Here is a 16,171-nt window from a genome sequence, read left to right as displayed (position 1 = left end):
CACAGCACATGAAGCTCCCCACTTCTCTTTCCCATCTCTTCGCCACACATTGACTCATTGTGGTAGCACACCACTGTGCCATAGGCAGGCCTCTGGCTGTGGTCCTCTGCCGGCCTCTTACTGGTCTTTCTACCCACAAAACCTAACACTGTACATCACAGAGAAAAGTATTACTTTTCAAGTGAGTAAATAAATGAAGTAAATGCATGCTGAACCACATAGGCAAAGCACCTGGGACTTTCCACAAGCAGACAGATAAATCTGTCTCTGCAGCTCTGCCAATGGGAAAACACTGCCACTTCTTCCCGGGCTTCCTAAAAAGGAAAACAATCTGGGAACCCGAAGAAGGACAGAACCTTCCAGATCATCTTGTCAGGTGCTGCATGTTCTCTTATATAAATGGAAGCTAACGCCGGATGACCTGAGAGTAAAATAGGGATTAGAAGAGACTTGGAAATGTTGTGACATGGGGTGTGCTGCACTAGCCCATGGATATATCACACTGAAACATAACAATATGTACAATTTGTGTGCCAATAAAGAAATTTTAATTAAAATCATCTTTTCCACATCCCCAGTTTCCTGAACTGAACTAACTCTAAAGTTAGTCTGAAATATCATACAGCTCCAATTTTGCTCCAGTGCAGATTTGTGAGCTAAAACTCTGGATGTAGCACATATAGAACATGACAGCAGATAATGACTGTACTTGTCACCACCGCCCACGGCAAATGACATGGAATTTCCCAGATAAATCCAGATGTTTTTAAATTTCATACCTTTCTGTGCAATGTTCCCTCTGCCTGGGATGACTCTCCCCTATGTTAAAATATTTAGTAATACTACAAATAATAATGAAATATCAGACAAACTATATTTGGTGGAGTAAATCTCAGCAAAAGACTCATGGATCAGGCAACACCCAGATCAGGAAAATACCACCCAGCACTGGTACTCACAGACAGGAGAGGAAAATGGCATACAAGCTGGCTGGCTTTGCTTTACTTAAGCATGATGTGGTGTGGTGGGTTGGCATCTGTGACTGCCGGGAACTCTGCTCCTGTGGTAGACCACTTGTCAAAAAACATTCTCATCGGGTTCCAGTTTGCTTATCCACTGCTAGGCGGTGGTTCACTGTGTATGGTCTGGAAGCATGGAAACAGCTCAGACCAAACTCCAGATAATTTCCCCCCTACATTATCACTTCCTCGACTCCTCACAAACTTCTACTTATTTTCTTATGAAGAAGGTCTGTGAATACATCACAGCCAGCAGCGTATCAATTTCTGTGAAGCAAGAAGAAATCTGGTTCAGCACAACCAATGCTGGGACAAACTTCTAGAGTATGATGCTGAACAGTTTATTTTAGACATATTTAAGTAAAGTACAATTTTGGAAATAGTTTCCCTGTAACAATGAACTCAATCCCATATGCACAAAAAGCTTAAAGCATGACTATACCAAAATTCTTTCACAGAATACTTGTGACCTCTTCCATAAAGATGGGTTCTATGGTTTGGGTGTGGTCTCACATGGGTCAACAATCTATAAAGGACATGAGACATCTCCCATAAGATGGGTTCTTTTGATTGAGGAACAATGCTCAAGACAGAGGTCTAGAGAGGAAGAGTCTAGGATAAATAATATAGTCTGGGAGATTCAAGTGTGGCCTAGCCCTACAGACAGCACAGATCACAAGGCTGTTAACTGCATCTATTCCCAGCCTTCTGGGAGGAAAACAGAGTATACTTGTGTTAAAAAGATAACCCTGTATGTTTACCATTCCTGGCTTCCCTAGTGCTTATCTGTGAGCATAAAGACCTCATGCCTTCTACACCGCCTCTGGGTGTTCTGTTCTTCTTGAGTCCTTCTCAGCCCTGTGGTGGATGTCACTACTCCCTCAAGACAGTCACAACAATTTTCTTGACTTTTTCTGGCATGCCACAGCATAATGTGTGCATGGTTAACTGCAACATTAACACACAAGGCAAAACTCACTCAGTGTAAAAATTCTCCTTAAAAAGTGCCTCAGAAGATGCCAGGCTCAGTTGTTAAAATGTTTGCTATGCAGACATGAGGACTCAAGTTCAGCTTTCAGCACCTGCATAAGATGCCAGACAATGTGGGGCTTGTCTGTAACCCCAGCACTATGGAGGATTCCTGGAGATGCTGGCCAGCTCCAGCTAGCCTGTCAGAGGGCTCTGGGTTCAGTGAAAGATGCTGCCTCAAAAATGTAAGGTAGAAAATCAATTGAGGAAGGCCTCATCCATCAACCTCTGGCCTCCACATACACACAAACCTATACACTTGTACCTTTCACACACACACACACACACACACACACACACTGCCTCAGAAGTCATAGTGTGTTCCCTACACTGTTCAGTGATCATGTTTTCCTCCAGTTTCAGAGCAGATCACCTTTTATTTAGGTGCTAGATAAAAACAGCTGGTTTTTTTTCAGGATCTAAGTCAAACAGTCCACACACATCGTATCTAGAATTGTATCCATTACAGAAAATCTCATGGGAGGAACAGGAGATCTAAGACAGACAACTTAGAAAAGTTCAGCCCCCCCCCCATCTCATGTTCCCCTGGAGCTCTAGGGTAGGGAGGTTGGCAAAATCATCCTCACCAATTAAATCAAAGGAGCAATTGCCAAGGCCCACCTACCTCACCAACCATTATGATAGTGGATCTGTAGAAATAACATCCTGATGCATCAAACATCAGTATAAACTAGGAATCTATGTAATCCAGGATTGTCAGAATTTACATTAAAAGCAAAAACCAAACTGGGATGGAGCAATGGCTCATGGATAAAAGTGCTTGTTTCCAAGTTTCATGACCTGAGTGTACTCCCCAGGATCCACACAGTAAAGAGAAACAGCTTCCACATCTCTGTCTCTGCACGAGGGCAGCCACACCCCCACACAATACACTAAATAGAACAATATATATTTTTAAACAAAAAACCCTGAGGTTGTAACCAAATAGAAATTCACCTGGAATAACGCCTTTTACTGACATACTGTCTTAGTTACTTTTCTATTGCTGTGATAAGACACTATGGCCAGGGAAACTTACAGAAGAAAGGGTTTCTTTGGGGCTAACAGTTTCAGAGGGTTGGAGTTACAACCATCATCACAGAGACAATGGCAGAAAGCAGGTAGGCACAACTCTGGAGTAGTAGCTAAGATGCTGTCAAGTTCAGCTGCCCACTGGGATGCCTTCCCCTTAAATTGAATTTGCCACAGCTTTGGCTTGATATTGCTTTTTAGGAGCATAAAATTTCTCAGGCCTTTTCACAAGTCATGGGTTCAACCTGATGCTGTCTTGCCCTGAGCGCACCCCTCCATTTTTCTGTTTCTCCTTGTCTCTTTCAGCACAAGCCTTGGCTTCAACATTAAATTTTCTTGTGCCCCCTTTCTCCTCAAACTGTACATTTTGTATTTCTTTTTGCCCTGCTTGCTCTTTTACCTTGTTGAATTGCATAAGAGTGATTACTAATAACCACATGACAAAGTCAATATTAGAATGTCTTGAAATCTCCTCTGCCAATAAAATTAGTCCAAAACTTTCAATTTAGCCTCAGGCAGAGTTTTAGGACAAGGGCAGAAAGCAGTCAAATTCTTTGCCAAGATATCACAAAAACTGTCTAATCTCTAGCCTAGTTGCTAAGTTCCCTTCTGAAACTTCTTGAGCTGGGCCTGTGTAGTCAAGATGGCTGTCAGCACTAGTCCCACACATATATTAAAAGAAATGGAATTTATAACACCTAGCTAACATAAACCAGAATTCCCCTTTCCTCCTGAAATGGTGTGAATTAGGATGGCCTCATGGGCTCATATGTTTGAATATGTGTTTCTCAGTTGGTAGAACTGTTTGGGAAAGATTAGGAGGTGTGGTCTTCTTAAAGAAAATGCGTCACTGGGAGTAGATTTTGAGGTTTCAGAAGCCCATGTCATTCCCGGTTATCTTTCTCTCTCATGCTTGTAAATCAATATGTAGGTTCCCAGCTACTACCCCAATGTCATGTTTGCCTGCCTGTCCACTGCCACACTCCCTACCATGATGTCATGGACCCAACCTCTGAAACTGTGAACACCCAATGAACTCTTCTGTAAAATGCCTTAGTCATGGTGTTTTGTCACAGCAATATAAAAGTAACTAAGATGCCTCCATTTCAAGCATTGCTTGCTCCTAACTCCTGTTGCATATCTTGCAAGCAACACCCAAATCTTCTTCTTCAAAGCTAGTGGGATCTTTCCTCCTCTCTACAGCCCTGGAGTTCTTGGACCCTTATTTTGTTGACCAGCCTACATTTCTCCTTCACACTAAATCCTCAGACCAATTCAATCCAAATATCACATGTGTGTTCCCCTTCACCATGTTTTTAAAATACTTATTTACATTAGCAATCAACTGCTCCAGAGTTTTATGTGTTTTAAAATACAGGGTTTTAGCTTCTCCTGAAAAATCAAGAGATCTGTCCATCTGCAGTCTCTTCCCTCCATGACAGCAGATAGGAGCTGAGGAATGGTGTCTCCTTTGGGGTGGGTCTCCCCTGCCACACTCCCCACAACTCTGCTTGGCTTACTTCTTCACTCACCTTCCCTTTGTGGATTTTGTGAACATCTAACTGGCGCCTCTTCTGCCTAGGGCTCTTAAACCCAGGTTTCAGCAAGTCAGAAACAGCTCAGTCAAGGCTGTGCCATACAACACACAGCTGAAGTGGTGTCCTACATTGGGAGGAGCCATTTCTGACTTCTCTCTGCACCCTCAATGTGCCTGGCTCAGAGCAGACATTCAGGAAACCATGATGCTGGGCAAAAACAATAGGACTTTCCCTCCTGTGATTGAAAACACATTTTCTTTTCCCCTGTGCTCTCCTACTCCCCGCCCCACACCCTGCTCTCTTCTGTAGATTCACTGACTCTCTTCAGGCCTGGCCCTGGCTCAGGACTGAACCAGAATGTGAGTTAAGTAAGATTAGAAAGATGTGGCAAAAGCTAGCAAGATGGCTTCATGAGTTAAAGTGCTTTCTGTGTACCTGTCATATAAAGGTGGAAAGAAATAACCCACCCCACAAAGCTGCCTTCTGACCTCTGCACACTGTACATATGTGCCCCCTTCACACACATCGGATATGCATAGTAAATAAATAAATGGCTTCAGGAATGGCATAACCATTAAGAATATGCACTGCCCTTGCAGAGGAACAAGTTTGTTCACAATACCTACATTGGGGATATGGGTGCTCACAACCCCCTGTAACTCTAGCTCCATGGATTTCCAAGGCCTCTGAATTCAAAGGGCACCTGCATTTACTTGAACATAAGCACAGATTCATGCATGCACAATTAAAAACGTTTTTTAAAAAATCTCTAAAATAAATAAAAAGAAGTGGTGGAAGAGATAAGACAAATCCAGGCACTAGTGGCAGCTTCAGCCCCACTGTCAAGGACCCTAGCCAAGTGCTGTGTCCTCTCTGACCAGTGTGGCTCAGCAGCCAGATGGCAAAGACGATTCCATCCCCACAACCCAGGCAGGCTGTGAACAGGCAGCGTCAAGTGTGGTCCTCATCGGCTGAGCCCTAGGGCCCAAAGCTGCCTTGTTCCAGCGAATGATGACTTTTTAATTTTGAGCCTTTGGTCCCTGGTGAGAGAGGTGGAGAGAGGATTGAGGATGGCATCTGGATTCTGCAAAATCAGAGAGACTTTGGGCAGAGAATGACCTTGAGAGGTCATTGCTTGTCTCCCTTCTTCTTTGTCCAAGGCTCAAACTGGGTACCGGGTTCCTTCCTTCAAGAAGACTCTCTCTCTCTCTCTCTCTCTCTCTCTCTCTCTCTCTCTCTCTCTCTCTCTCTCTCTCTCTCTCTCTCACACACACACACACACACACACACACACACACACACACCCCTCCTCCTCCTCCTCCTCCTAGCACTTCTAAAATACTCCAATGCAAAATTGATTCTTAGAGGCAGGCCCTGAATGAACTTGGGGATAGACAAATACATTCAAATATATTTAAGCCTTGGCTTCTTGACTTTGTTTCCTGAAGTGGCTGTCACCTTGCAGAAATCACTTGGTCTTGGTGGGCTGCCATCACCTAAAATGAGGGGAAATTCTAGTCCCTGGTCACTCACAGGGTTGGGGGGTTTAATATAATAATGGGGGAAAAAACTTTTGTAAATTTGACAAAAAAAGAAAAAAAAGAGGATACTCTCCTTGGTGGTGCCATCAACCTTTTCTGTTGCAAAATTAGCTAAAGAGAGACAACACCACACTCCTGATATCCCAGAAGCTCTAACACAGCATCTCAATCCATGTCCTCATATACCATCCAATTTGGTCTGCACAAAAGACAGTAAGAGAGTCAGGACACAGATGGTGGAACCGAGACCCAAAGAGTGGCAGGCACCCATCCCAGCACATGTCCCAAGCTTTGGGAAGAAGCTAGATCTTATAGTTGCTAGCAGAAAGCCTCATATAAATAATACAAATAACACAATTAGTTAGTTGGTCTTAGGTTCAAATCCCAACACAGCCATTTACCAGACTACAGAACATGAGACAAATCACCTTTTCTGACTCACATGAAACACATAGACCATGGAGCTCACCCTGCAGGATAGTCTGTGGATCAAGCCTATAGCTCAGTGCTAGAGCCCTGGCTAGCATCTTCAAGGCCTGGGAATAAAAGTCATAGAAGTGTCTAGCACATTTCCACCTGTTCAGAATCTAGCTGTGTTTGGTTATGACTCATATTTTCTCAAAGCAAATGTGGGGCATATTGTGAGGGTGAGCAGCACACCCCATGTCCCCGTGTGTCAAGGACAGAGGTCAGTGAAGGAAGGTGCCAACAGTTATATTCCCACTGTTTTGGTCTTATTAAATTTTCATCATCTTAAACAAAGGAAAATCACACAAAATGAAAGGCAGGGCACACAAATGATTAATGAGGATAGACAAATAGCAGGACTAGCCGCCACAAGACAGGAAGCATGTTGAAGGGGGAAATAAACTTGGAGTCTATCCTCACACCCGGGTGAGTTCTCACTGACCAGTAACAAGCCTCAAGGCTGCCTGTCCACAGAGCCGCTGCAGCCTGGTTGCATAGAGTCCCTGCTGCAAGGACCCTTACATAAGCCAGGTCACAGGGTGAACTGTGATTTAGCAAAACGCAGAACCATCGTTCAGGAACTTTTCCTCATTACCGGGGTCACTCAGGGCTTTAGCTGCCTGTCCCCAGGGCACAGTGACTGATGCAGTAAGCCCTGCTCCGCCCAGGAGCACAGGTCTACTGTCAGCTCGCCAGCTGCACACCTTCAGCAACGCTCAGCCCTTACAGACCATTCCCTTTGCCACCCTGGGGTCTGTAGTCCCTGTGGCTTTTGGAGGCCTTGGGAGAGCTAAGATGCCCCCACATGCTTCTCTTCTCTCTTCCCCCTTCTTTAGCATATCTACTTCACTAATGATGACATTTTCGCCAAGTGGCAATGACAAGAAAAATTAGTTCACGGCCCTTGGCAACTGAACATTGAGCATTCAGATTAAACGTTCAAGGGGAAAATGCAATCTGTGCATGAAGGAAACCACTTGGTATTTGGGAAAGACTTCAGGGGGGAGACCGCCCCAGGTGGCACACAGGGAAGATGGAGGGGGTCTGAAACAGGTAGACCTGAGTGCTCAGAGGCATAGGACTGGCCACACATGGGAAGCAGAGGGTCTTTGCTCGCCCTTAGCTATGCCAAAGCCTGTCAGAGACCTTGGTGATTTAATGAGCCCCTCGAGCTGGGGCACTGACTATGCTGCTTCTGCCGACTGGCTGTGCCCAGCCCTTCCACAGCCCCTTCTGGCTCCTCCTTGAACCCCACCCCAGCTCCCCAATTATTAAGAAATTATTAAGAAAGTCTAGCATTAGGCAGAGCATGGCAAAGCTTGCTTCATGTGCCCCTAGTGCTACCTCTGGTGCCTTTAAAGGCAAGGAACTCAAGCTTGTGGAGGTGTACCACAGAGGCATGGAGATGAGATGCTGCAGACTTCTCCAGGGCTCAGCCAATCACTTCTGCACTGCCAAGCACAGAGCCAGTTTCAGGGTCAAGAGAAACTCGCTCAGCCTGAGCCCTTGGAGCTGTGTGCTGTAATACTAGCCTGTGCCATTTACATCGATGTCTGTGGACCCTCCCTGAGTTGGGCAGTGAGCAACCCACACAGCCATTTTTCACAGCCTGGGGCCTCCCGCATTGAAGTCTATTTTCACTTACCATTGCACACAAAATGCCTGGGCACAGGCCATGCTTGGTCTTCAACATATGCCTGTCACACATCTGTATAAACACACGAGCTTCTGGGGAAAAAAATACATATGTATGTATGTGCGTATGTATGTATTTGATGGTTTAATGTGGCTTAAGTCTGAATGTCAGGTGTTGTACCAGTCAGGCTTTCCTGTGTTCCCTTTTCTCCATCATGGTGGCTAGTCTGGGCTTCCTGCAAAAAATAAAACAATAAGGTTAGCACTCAGACCAGCTCTGGTTCTTTCTAAAGTTCCTGGTCTCTCTGGGTCCTGACTTCTTCATCTGCAAAATGAGGCTAGTGGACTCCGACTTCTAAAAGCCCTGCCAACCAAGTCCTTCAGACTAGAAGGATGAGCTACTCAGACTGATTCCCACACAGTGCTCAGAGAAAGATGCATGGCTGCTACCACTTCCTCTCTGACCCTTTTGCTGCTGGATCCATTCTCGGCACTGATGGCTTCCAGGTGGCAGGCAGGATGCTGCCCAGAGCTCAAGCCCTTATCTGTCTGGACAGATAATCTCTTGTCTTTACAGCAGCATAAAACCAAGCACCAGATTCAGTCTCTGTGAAAATTTAGTCATGACTAAATCCAGTGTTCTGATTGGCCAGCAAGGGTAAGACTACCCCATAGGCTGAGAGTTGGAAAGCAGTGGTTCTTCAGGGTAGGTATGGGGATATGCTACAGCAGTGCATGATTGTGAAAATGCCTTACATTCTAAAAGACTGGAACTTTTCCTGGGCCTCACAGCCAGAGTTAATAATACTTCTTAAAGTCATCTAAGACTTCAGACTGCTGTCCTACTGAGTATTCTGCCCCTTTGTTTAACCCGCCTTTAAGAGAACAATGTAACAGCCAACCTTACTGGCCTCAGATTTCTCATGCAATCACCTTTTACAACCTCAGCTAATGCATAGCTGTAATCTTAAATTATGTACTCTCCCTTGCCCCTGACCCATAAGTAACAGTAACGTGTGTGTGTGTGTGTGTGTGTGTGTGTCCGTGCACGCGTATGTGTGTACGTGCATGTACATTGTGGTGATAAATGCTGAAAACAACAAATGGGTTGAAAAGAAACCTTACAAAACAAATATCCACAGTAGATGTTGAAAGTGACATGGATACAGTTTGTTAAGTGTGTGCTGTAATGTTTTCAGTACTGTTTGTTCAGTGTTAGGGTCAGGAGAATTGGTTTTAAAAAAAAAACCCTATTAAACATTTCTGTTTAACCCTTTGTTAGGTACAGACAATGGGGCAGAGGAGACAGGGAGACAGGCAGTAGTCAGATAGGCATAGGACTCAAAGTCAGACTCATTTAAAAAAAAAAAAAAAAACAGTTTGGGGATAGGCCACAAACCATAAACTACAGAGATGGGAAGAAGGAGAAAATTCAAATCTGTTCTCGCCCTTGGTCAAAGTACTCCAAGGGGAAGTAAACTGATTTCTTTCCTTAACAGGACACCAACACATTTTGGGTGCTCTGGAGTTATCACTGATGCAGCTGAATCAACGCATTTTGAGAGAATATTTTGTCACATGCTAAGGGGAATCGCAATGGCAAGACCCACCCATACCACAGCCTCATAGACTGAAAGATGGGAGGAAATGGTTCTTTAATGTAGGTGTATTGGTTCATGTCTGTAACTCTGGCACTCAGAGCTAAAGCAAGAGAATTGCCACAAGTCTGAGGATAGCCTCCGCTGTATCTCAAGACTCCATGCAAGAAGACATGAAAGCTTGGCATGATTCTGACTGCAATCCCAGTGGACCATGAGGCTGAGGCTGGAGTAATTCCAGAAGTTTAAGGCCAGCCTTGGCTACAGAGTACAACTCTATCTCAATCACCATACCCCCCCCCCAAAGAAAACAGTATGGAGGGAAGAAGCGAAGTTTTCTAATGGCAGTTCTGGAAAGGAGGGATGCTGGACTCCTGAGACTAAGAATAACTCCCAGGGTCCTGAGCGTTCAAAAGCATTAGGTAGAGTCGATGCTGTGAGAGTTCTGTTATCATAAAATACAATATAACAATGTATATTGAAATACATTGAACAATGCCAAAAGATAGTTACAAAAAGTATGAGGGGTTTGTTGTTGCCTTGATTCACATCTGGTTTTTGGAATAGATTCTCACTCTGTCACCAGGGAGGTCCCTAGGCTGGCCTCAAACTTAATCAATTCTGCCCCAGCCCTCTATGTGCTGGGACTATTGGCACAAGGCACTATAGCTTTGCCATATTCCTTTTCCATTTTAAAATTTTATTTTTTTAATTTTCTTCATTCTGTATATTCATTGTACATGCTATTGTTTAAGAACATTTTCACACACATGTATTTTATATTGACTATCCCCCATACTCTTCTAACTTCACCCTTCCCCTTCTCCATCCCTTTTGTTCCTTTGTTCTCCTAGACAATTTAGCTATTGTTCTCATGTCAAATAAACATGCATGATTTTATGTAGCTATAAAATCTAGGATCCACAAATGAGTGAAAACGTGTCTGAAGGTTAGTTTAATCCACTTAATATGATTACCTCCATTTTCCTGCAAACAATATAGCTCCATTCTTCTTTGTAGCTAGAGAGCTTTTGTGTGTGTGTGTGTGTGTGTGTGTGTGTGTGTGTGTGTGTGTGTTTTATACTTTCTTTATCCATTTCCCTGTCATTAGACTCCTCAGTTGGCTCTATACATCAATTACCATGCAGCAAATACCAAATACTGAGGTATTCTTGATGCAAACTCTCAATGAAGTGATGATTTCCTACCAAGACACCAACACAGTGTAACATTGCTAATCACAAAATAAAATGAAGAATTGATCAGAAACACGAATTCACAATTCTACTGTGAAAGCACACAGTTCTGTGTGTTTCATGAGTGGTGTACACATTTACGCTTGAGGGAGGAGCACATTTTCTCAGTGGTGTGGATGAATCCTTAATTGTAGTCGGAGTGCAGAGCATTGCCATTGGAGCGGTTGTAGGACTCCTGGAGTTTATGACCGTTCTTAAACAGGTTCTCACACAGTAGCCGGGGTTAGCCTGGAACTATGTAGGCCGGCTGTGCTCTTGGCTCAGCCTCTTCAATGTTGAAATTGCAAGCAGGAGCCACCATACCTGGTTCATGACAACTTTCTGCCTATAGAATGCAAACTGTCATGCAAAGTGAGGCCTTTCCATAGGTATGCTAAGTGGTTCTGCATTTATAGCAGTGTGTCTATAATACCACCAGGCTGTGTAAACAGTACAGTTTGTGGGGCTAGAGTGATGGCTTAGTGGTTAAAATCTTGGCAGCTCTTCCAGAAGACTAAGATTCAGTCCTCAGCACCCACATGGTAGCTCACAACCATCTGTAAACCCAGCTCCAGCGGGAATCCACTGCCTTCTTCTGACCTCCAAGGGCACTGCACACACATGGCACACAGACATACACTCCTGTAAAAGACCGATATACACAATAAATAATCTTTTTTTAAAAATCAAGTACAGTTTCAGAGCCAGAGTGGTGGCACTTGCCTGCAATCTGCAATCCAAACACTTTGGAGGGGAAGACAGAAGGATCGTGAGTTCCAGGCTAGCCCTGTCTCAAACACACACACACACACACACACACACACACACACACAAACACACGGGGGGGGGTCCTCACACCACCAAAAATAATTCTGTGTCTCTTCTTTTTTTTTGTTAAAAAATAAAAATTAAAAAATAAAACAAAAACAGGGTTTCACTATGCAATCCACATTGGCTAAGAAGTTGTGACTCTGCCTCTGCCCTATGAGTATGGAGGACATAGGTAAGTACCACCATACAAGGCTTTGAGGCTCTCTTGTAAAAGAGGGGCTTCTCAGTGTTCTTTTTAGTGATTTTAGCCACTAATGCTGTGGCTCTTGTTTTTGTTTTCTTCTTTTCTTAAAAGCAAGGTCAGAAATAAGCTAGGGCATGATGTGGAAGAAACCCATAATGTCTGACTGAACACAGTGGCGACCCTGAGGGTGACAGAGGCAGCCTTCCCAGCTAGTGAAGCCACAAGGTTTGCAGATAATGAAACAGATTGATCTAACACAGGGAGAACCCAAGGCTACTCCAACTCCAAGAGGAAGAGGCGGCAGCTTCAACAGTGTGCTTTAAGGACACATTAGGAGATGGAGAGCTGCACCTCCCGCATTAATTGCCAGGAGAAACACCTGGTAACAGATCTCTTTCCACTGAAGAGAGCAGACAAAGGCCTTGGGCCCTAGACGCTGGGGAGGGAGCGCTTTTCAGGTGAAGTCTGCCAGTGGCTGGCTGTTCTGGTATCTTCTTGAGCTTGGTGCAAGTTTATGGGGGACAGGAAAAAGAACTGGGGTGGGAAGGGGTTTGCCAAAGGATTTTAGAATCTAAACAAAATAAGGTCTCCTCTCCCTTGTCCTTCGGATTTCTGTAGCTGCCTGTGGAGATGGTTTTCTGTGTCAGACCTATTCAGCATACACTCAAATGGAAACATCACTGGAGAACAGAGGAGCGGAGCAGGGTGTTTTGACAGTTCACAGCCTAACAATGGCAGGAGAAAGTTTCTCATCTTCCATCTTCCTGCAAGCCCCCACCCTGGCCGTAACAGGTATCAGAAATAGACCACTGGGAAGGGAAGGGGCTGCAGTGCCCAGAGCTGGAGTCTTCTTGGAGAATGACAGAGTGAGGGAAGAGAGACCTGGAGAGTGGATGGAGAGGAAGGAACCAAGGACCAGTAGAGGAAGACAGGGAAAAGAAGTGAGGACCGGCTAGAGGGAATCACTGAGTTGAGGGTCCCAATCCCCAGGATTATCCCATCATCCCACCATCCAGGTCACCACGGGTCCCGGAGGCGACTTGAGGCTGGAGACGCATCGACCGAATCCCTTGGGGCTGGGGCCTCGGCAGTCACTTCGATCCCGGCGTCAGATCGATGGCCTGCGCCGCCGCCGAGCACTCCCCACCGGGCCAGCGAGGCCCGATAAGTGGGAGCAATTGGGCCTGGCGACGACGAGGCACATCTTCTCGGCGCGGGTGCCGGGGCTCAGCTCGGCGCAATTAGGGCTGAGTGTCTAAATCGGCCAGGCTCGCGGCGGAGCATGTCCCGGCCTCAAGGCAGCCAGCCCCACAGCCGCCTGCCGGCCCCGGGAGGCCACACACTGCGCCTGGCTCGGGCCTCTCCCTGCCTAGGCCATTGCGCCCCCATCCTGTGCCCTGTGTTCATCCTTCCCCTTCCCGGGCCACAGGATCCTGCCTCTATACCGCTGGCTGGACACTGTCTTCTGAGTTTGTTCGGTCCCAGAAATTCCAGGGCAGTAAATTCTGCCAGCTCCTGGAAGCATGGGAACCCTGTGCCTGTTGTAGCAGGAAGGAAGTCATCAGAACTGCTGTCCTCGGTCCACACATGAGTGAACAAATAGGTGCCAATAACGATGCTAACCAGTTTTGGTAATGGGCACACATACGCATAGCAAGTCTCACGAGGGTGATGTTTTATGATTATTTCATAGTGAAGGAAACACCTTTTCACAATAATAGTGAAGAGCCAGGCCTGGACCTGACCACAGACTTCATCATCTCAGGCTCCTGATAACATGCTCAACTTTTCACCAGACCCAGAAGGAAACAAAATGTTCTGTCCTATCTAGTACCTAAACTAGAGAGCGATTACTACAGAAAATTCAGACTTTCTGCTGTATTCCTGGGGTGACCACAGCAGTGGCCAGAAGCTTGGTAAGAGCAGATGTTTACACAGGCAGGTGCTGTTAATATGACTTTGGAGCCAGTCTGGAATGGGTTAAAGCAGAAGAGACAACAAGCAGATTGTAGTTGTCATGGGGTTACCTGGATACAGCCATGATAAACTGAAAACACAGTCAACCTGAAATACATTTACTATAGCTTCCTACCAAGCATCCTAGCTTCAACCTCTCAGAATGCTTACATTAGCCTGGGTAAACTGGGCAAAACCGTCTAACAGAAAGCTGACTATAACAACTGAGGTCTCAGTGCATACTCAGAGGTAGGAGTTTCATAGACAAGCTGTGCAAAAAAGAAAACACAGCATCCAAAACCTGCTGACAGACAGCACTGTGCCCTGTAGAGCATTGGGTATTTTCTTTAATGATCTCATTGCCTATCCTGGCCTAGAAAAAGTCAAACTTCAAATTTTGAGGAAATTTCTTTGGAATGTGCATCACTTTTGCAATATCGTAAGTTTAAAGAAGTTTTAAGTCAAATTACAATATGTTGAAGATCATCTATAATCCAATCTCATTTCTCAGATGGGGAAATTGAGGCCTGCAGAAGTTGTGATTTTATGACTAAAACAGAATGGTAGGTGGCCATCGCCCTTTTGTATGCATGCTGTCACCTGAAAGGAGCCATAGTCAAAGTCCAGATGACTTCTCCATCTAGTTCTTTGGAGACATGCCCTAGTCCCGAAGAAAAAGGAGACTAGAACCCTGGTGCCTCTTCCTCCCCTCCTCTTTTCTCATCCATGTTCTCCTGGAAAGTGACATGGGTTGTTTGTTGTTTTGGTGTGGTTTTGTCTTCTGGGGTTGTTTATTTCAGTTACAGATTCAATATGAGTTTATTTCCTAGCTTAAGCACATGGACATTTTCAAATATAAGGCAATGGCCTTTCCTCTTCCCTTTTCTTCTCCCTCTGAAATAGGTATTAGCATTTTTAGAGCAGATTCTGGTTCACATTATCAAGAAAAATACACCAAGATTCTTCACACACCCTCCATTTACACATAAGCATAGCCTCCTTTATAGCCAACGCTGACCACAGTATTACTTTTCTACGGTTTCCATGGCCTTAATGTTTGTGGCCCTCTCCTAAATTCATGTGCCACAAATTAATCTATATAATAGTTAACGATTATATATACTATTAAATAGCATCAAGTAGAGACCTTGAAAGGCCAAGGTCAAAAGGGCTCCACTTCCTGGCTTTCACAGAACTCTGATAAAAGATTCATGAGAGATCCATGTTTGCCTCATCTGCCATGTGACTGCACACAGAAGACGCCAGCTGTGAGGAATGTGTACATGTAGACAATGAATCTTATGGGGCATTGATCTTGAACTTTCTGGGCTCCAGAACAATACATTTCTATTGTCAGCTCACCAAATAATTGCCTGAATAGACTCCCACAGCAAAGCCACATTGATACATCACTTGTCACTCAAAGCTTGCAGACTGTGGATGTCTTGGCATGCAGTCTATGCCCAAATAAATGTACTATATGCATCCACCACTACTGGGTTACACAGAGTAGATTCACAGCCCTCCAAGTTTCCCATGATCCTCCTGTTTATTCCTCCCTCCCCTCTAACTCTTAGAAACTACCAATATTTTCGCTGTCAGCATTGTTTTACATTTTCCAGAACATCATATAATTGGAATAATATGGTGTATATATGGAGATTCCTTTATAACCCTGCATTGCTTGGTATCTCATCTCTCTCTTATGCTAAGTAATATTCCATTGTCTGGGTATACCACAGTTGACTTACCCATCAACCTACTAAAGAAGATATTAATTCCATCTAAGTATTGGCAAGTACAAATAAAGCTAGTTTTTGCGTAACCTTAAACTTCACTCTTTTGGGGGAATACTAAGAGAAATGATTACTGGCTCATCCCATCACAGTGAGGAAGCAGGAGCTTGAAATAGCTGATTGCATTTCCTCTACAATCAGGAAGAATGGGGCAGGGGATGCTGGTGCTCAGCTCACTTTCTCCACTGTGCAATCCTGGATCCTGGCCCAAGGATGACCCTGCCCATTATCTGGGTCTTCTGGGAGTGGGGAGATGGCTGGGTCTTTAAGAGCACTTGCTGGTGCTCTCAGAAGACCCAAGTTCAATTC

The sequence above is a fragment of the Phodopus roborovskii genome, unplaced genomic scaffold (genome assembly GCF_943737965.1).
Source record: "Phodopus roborovskii unplaced genomic scaffold, PHOROB, whole genome shotgun sequence".
NCBI classification, from domain to species: Eukaryota; Metazoa; Chordata; class Mammalia; order Rodentia; family Cricetidae; genus Phodopus; species Phodopus roborovskii.
Note: the sequence above shows the minus strand (reverse complement) of the source record.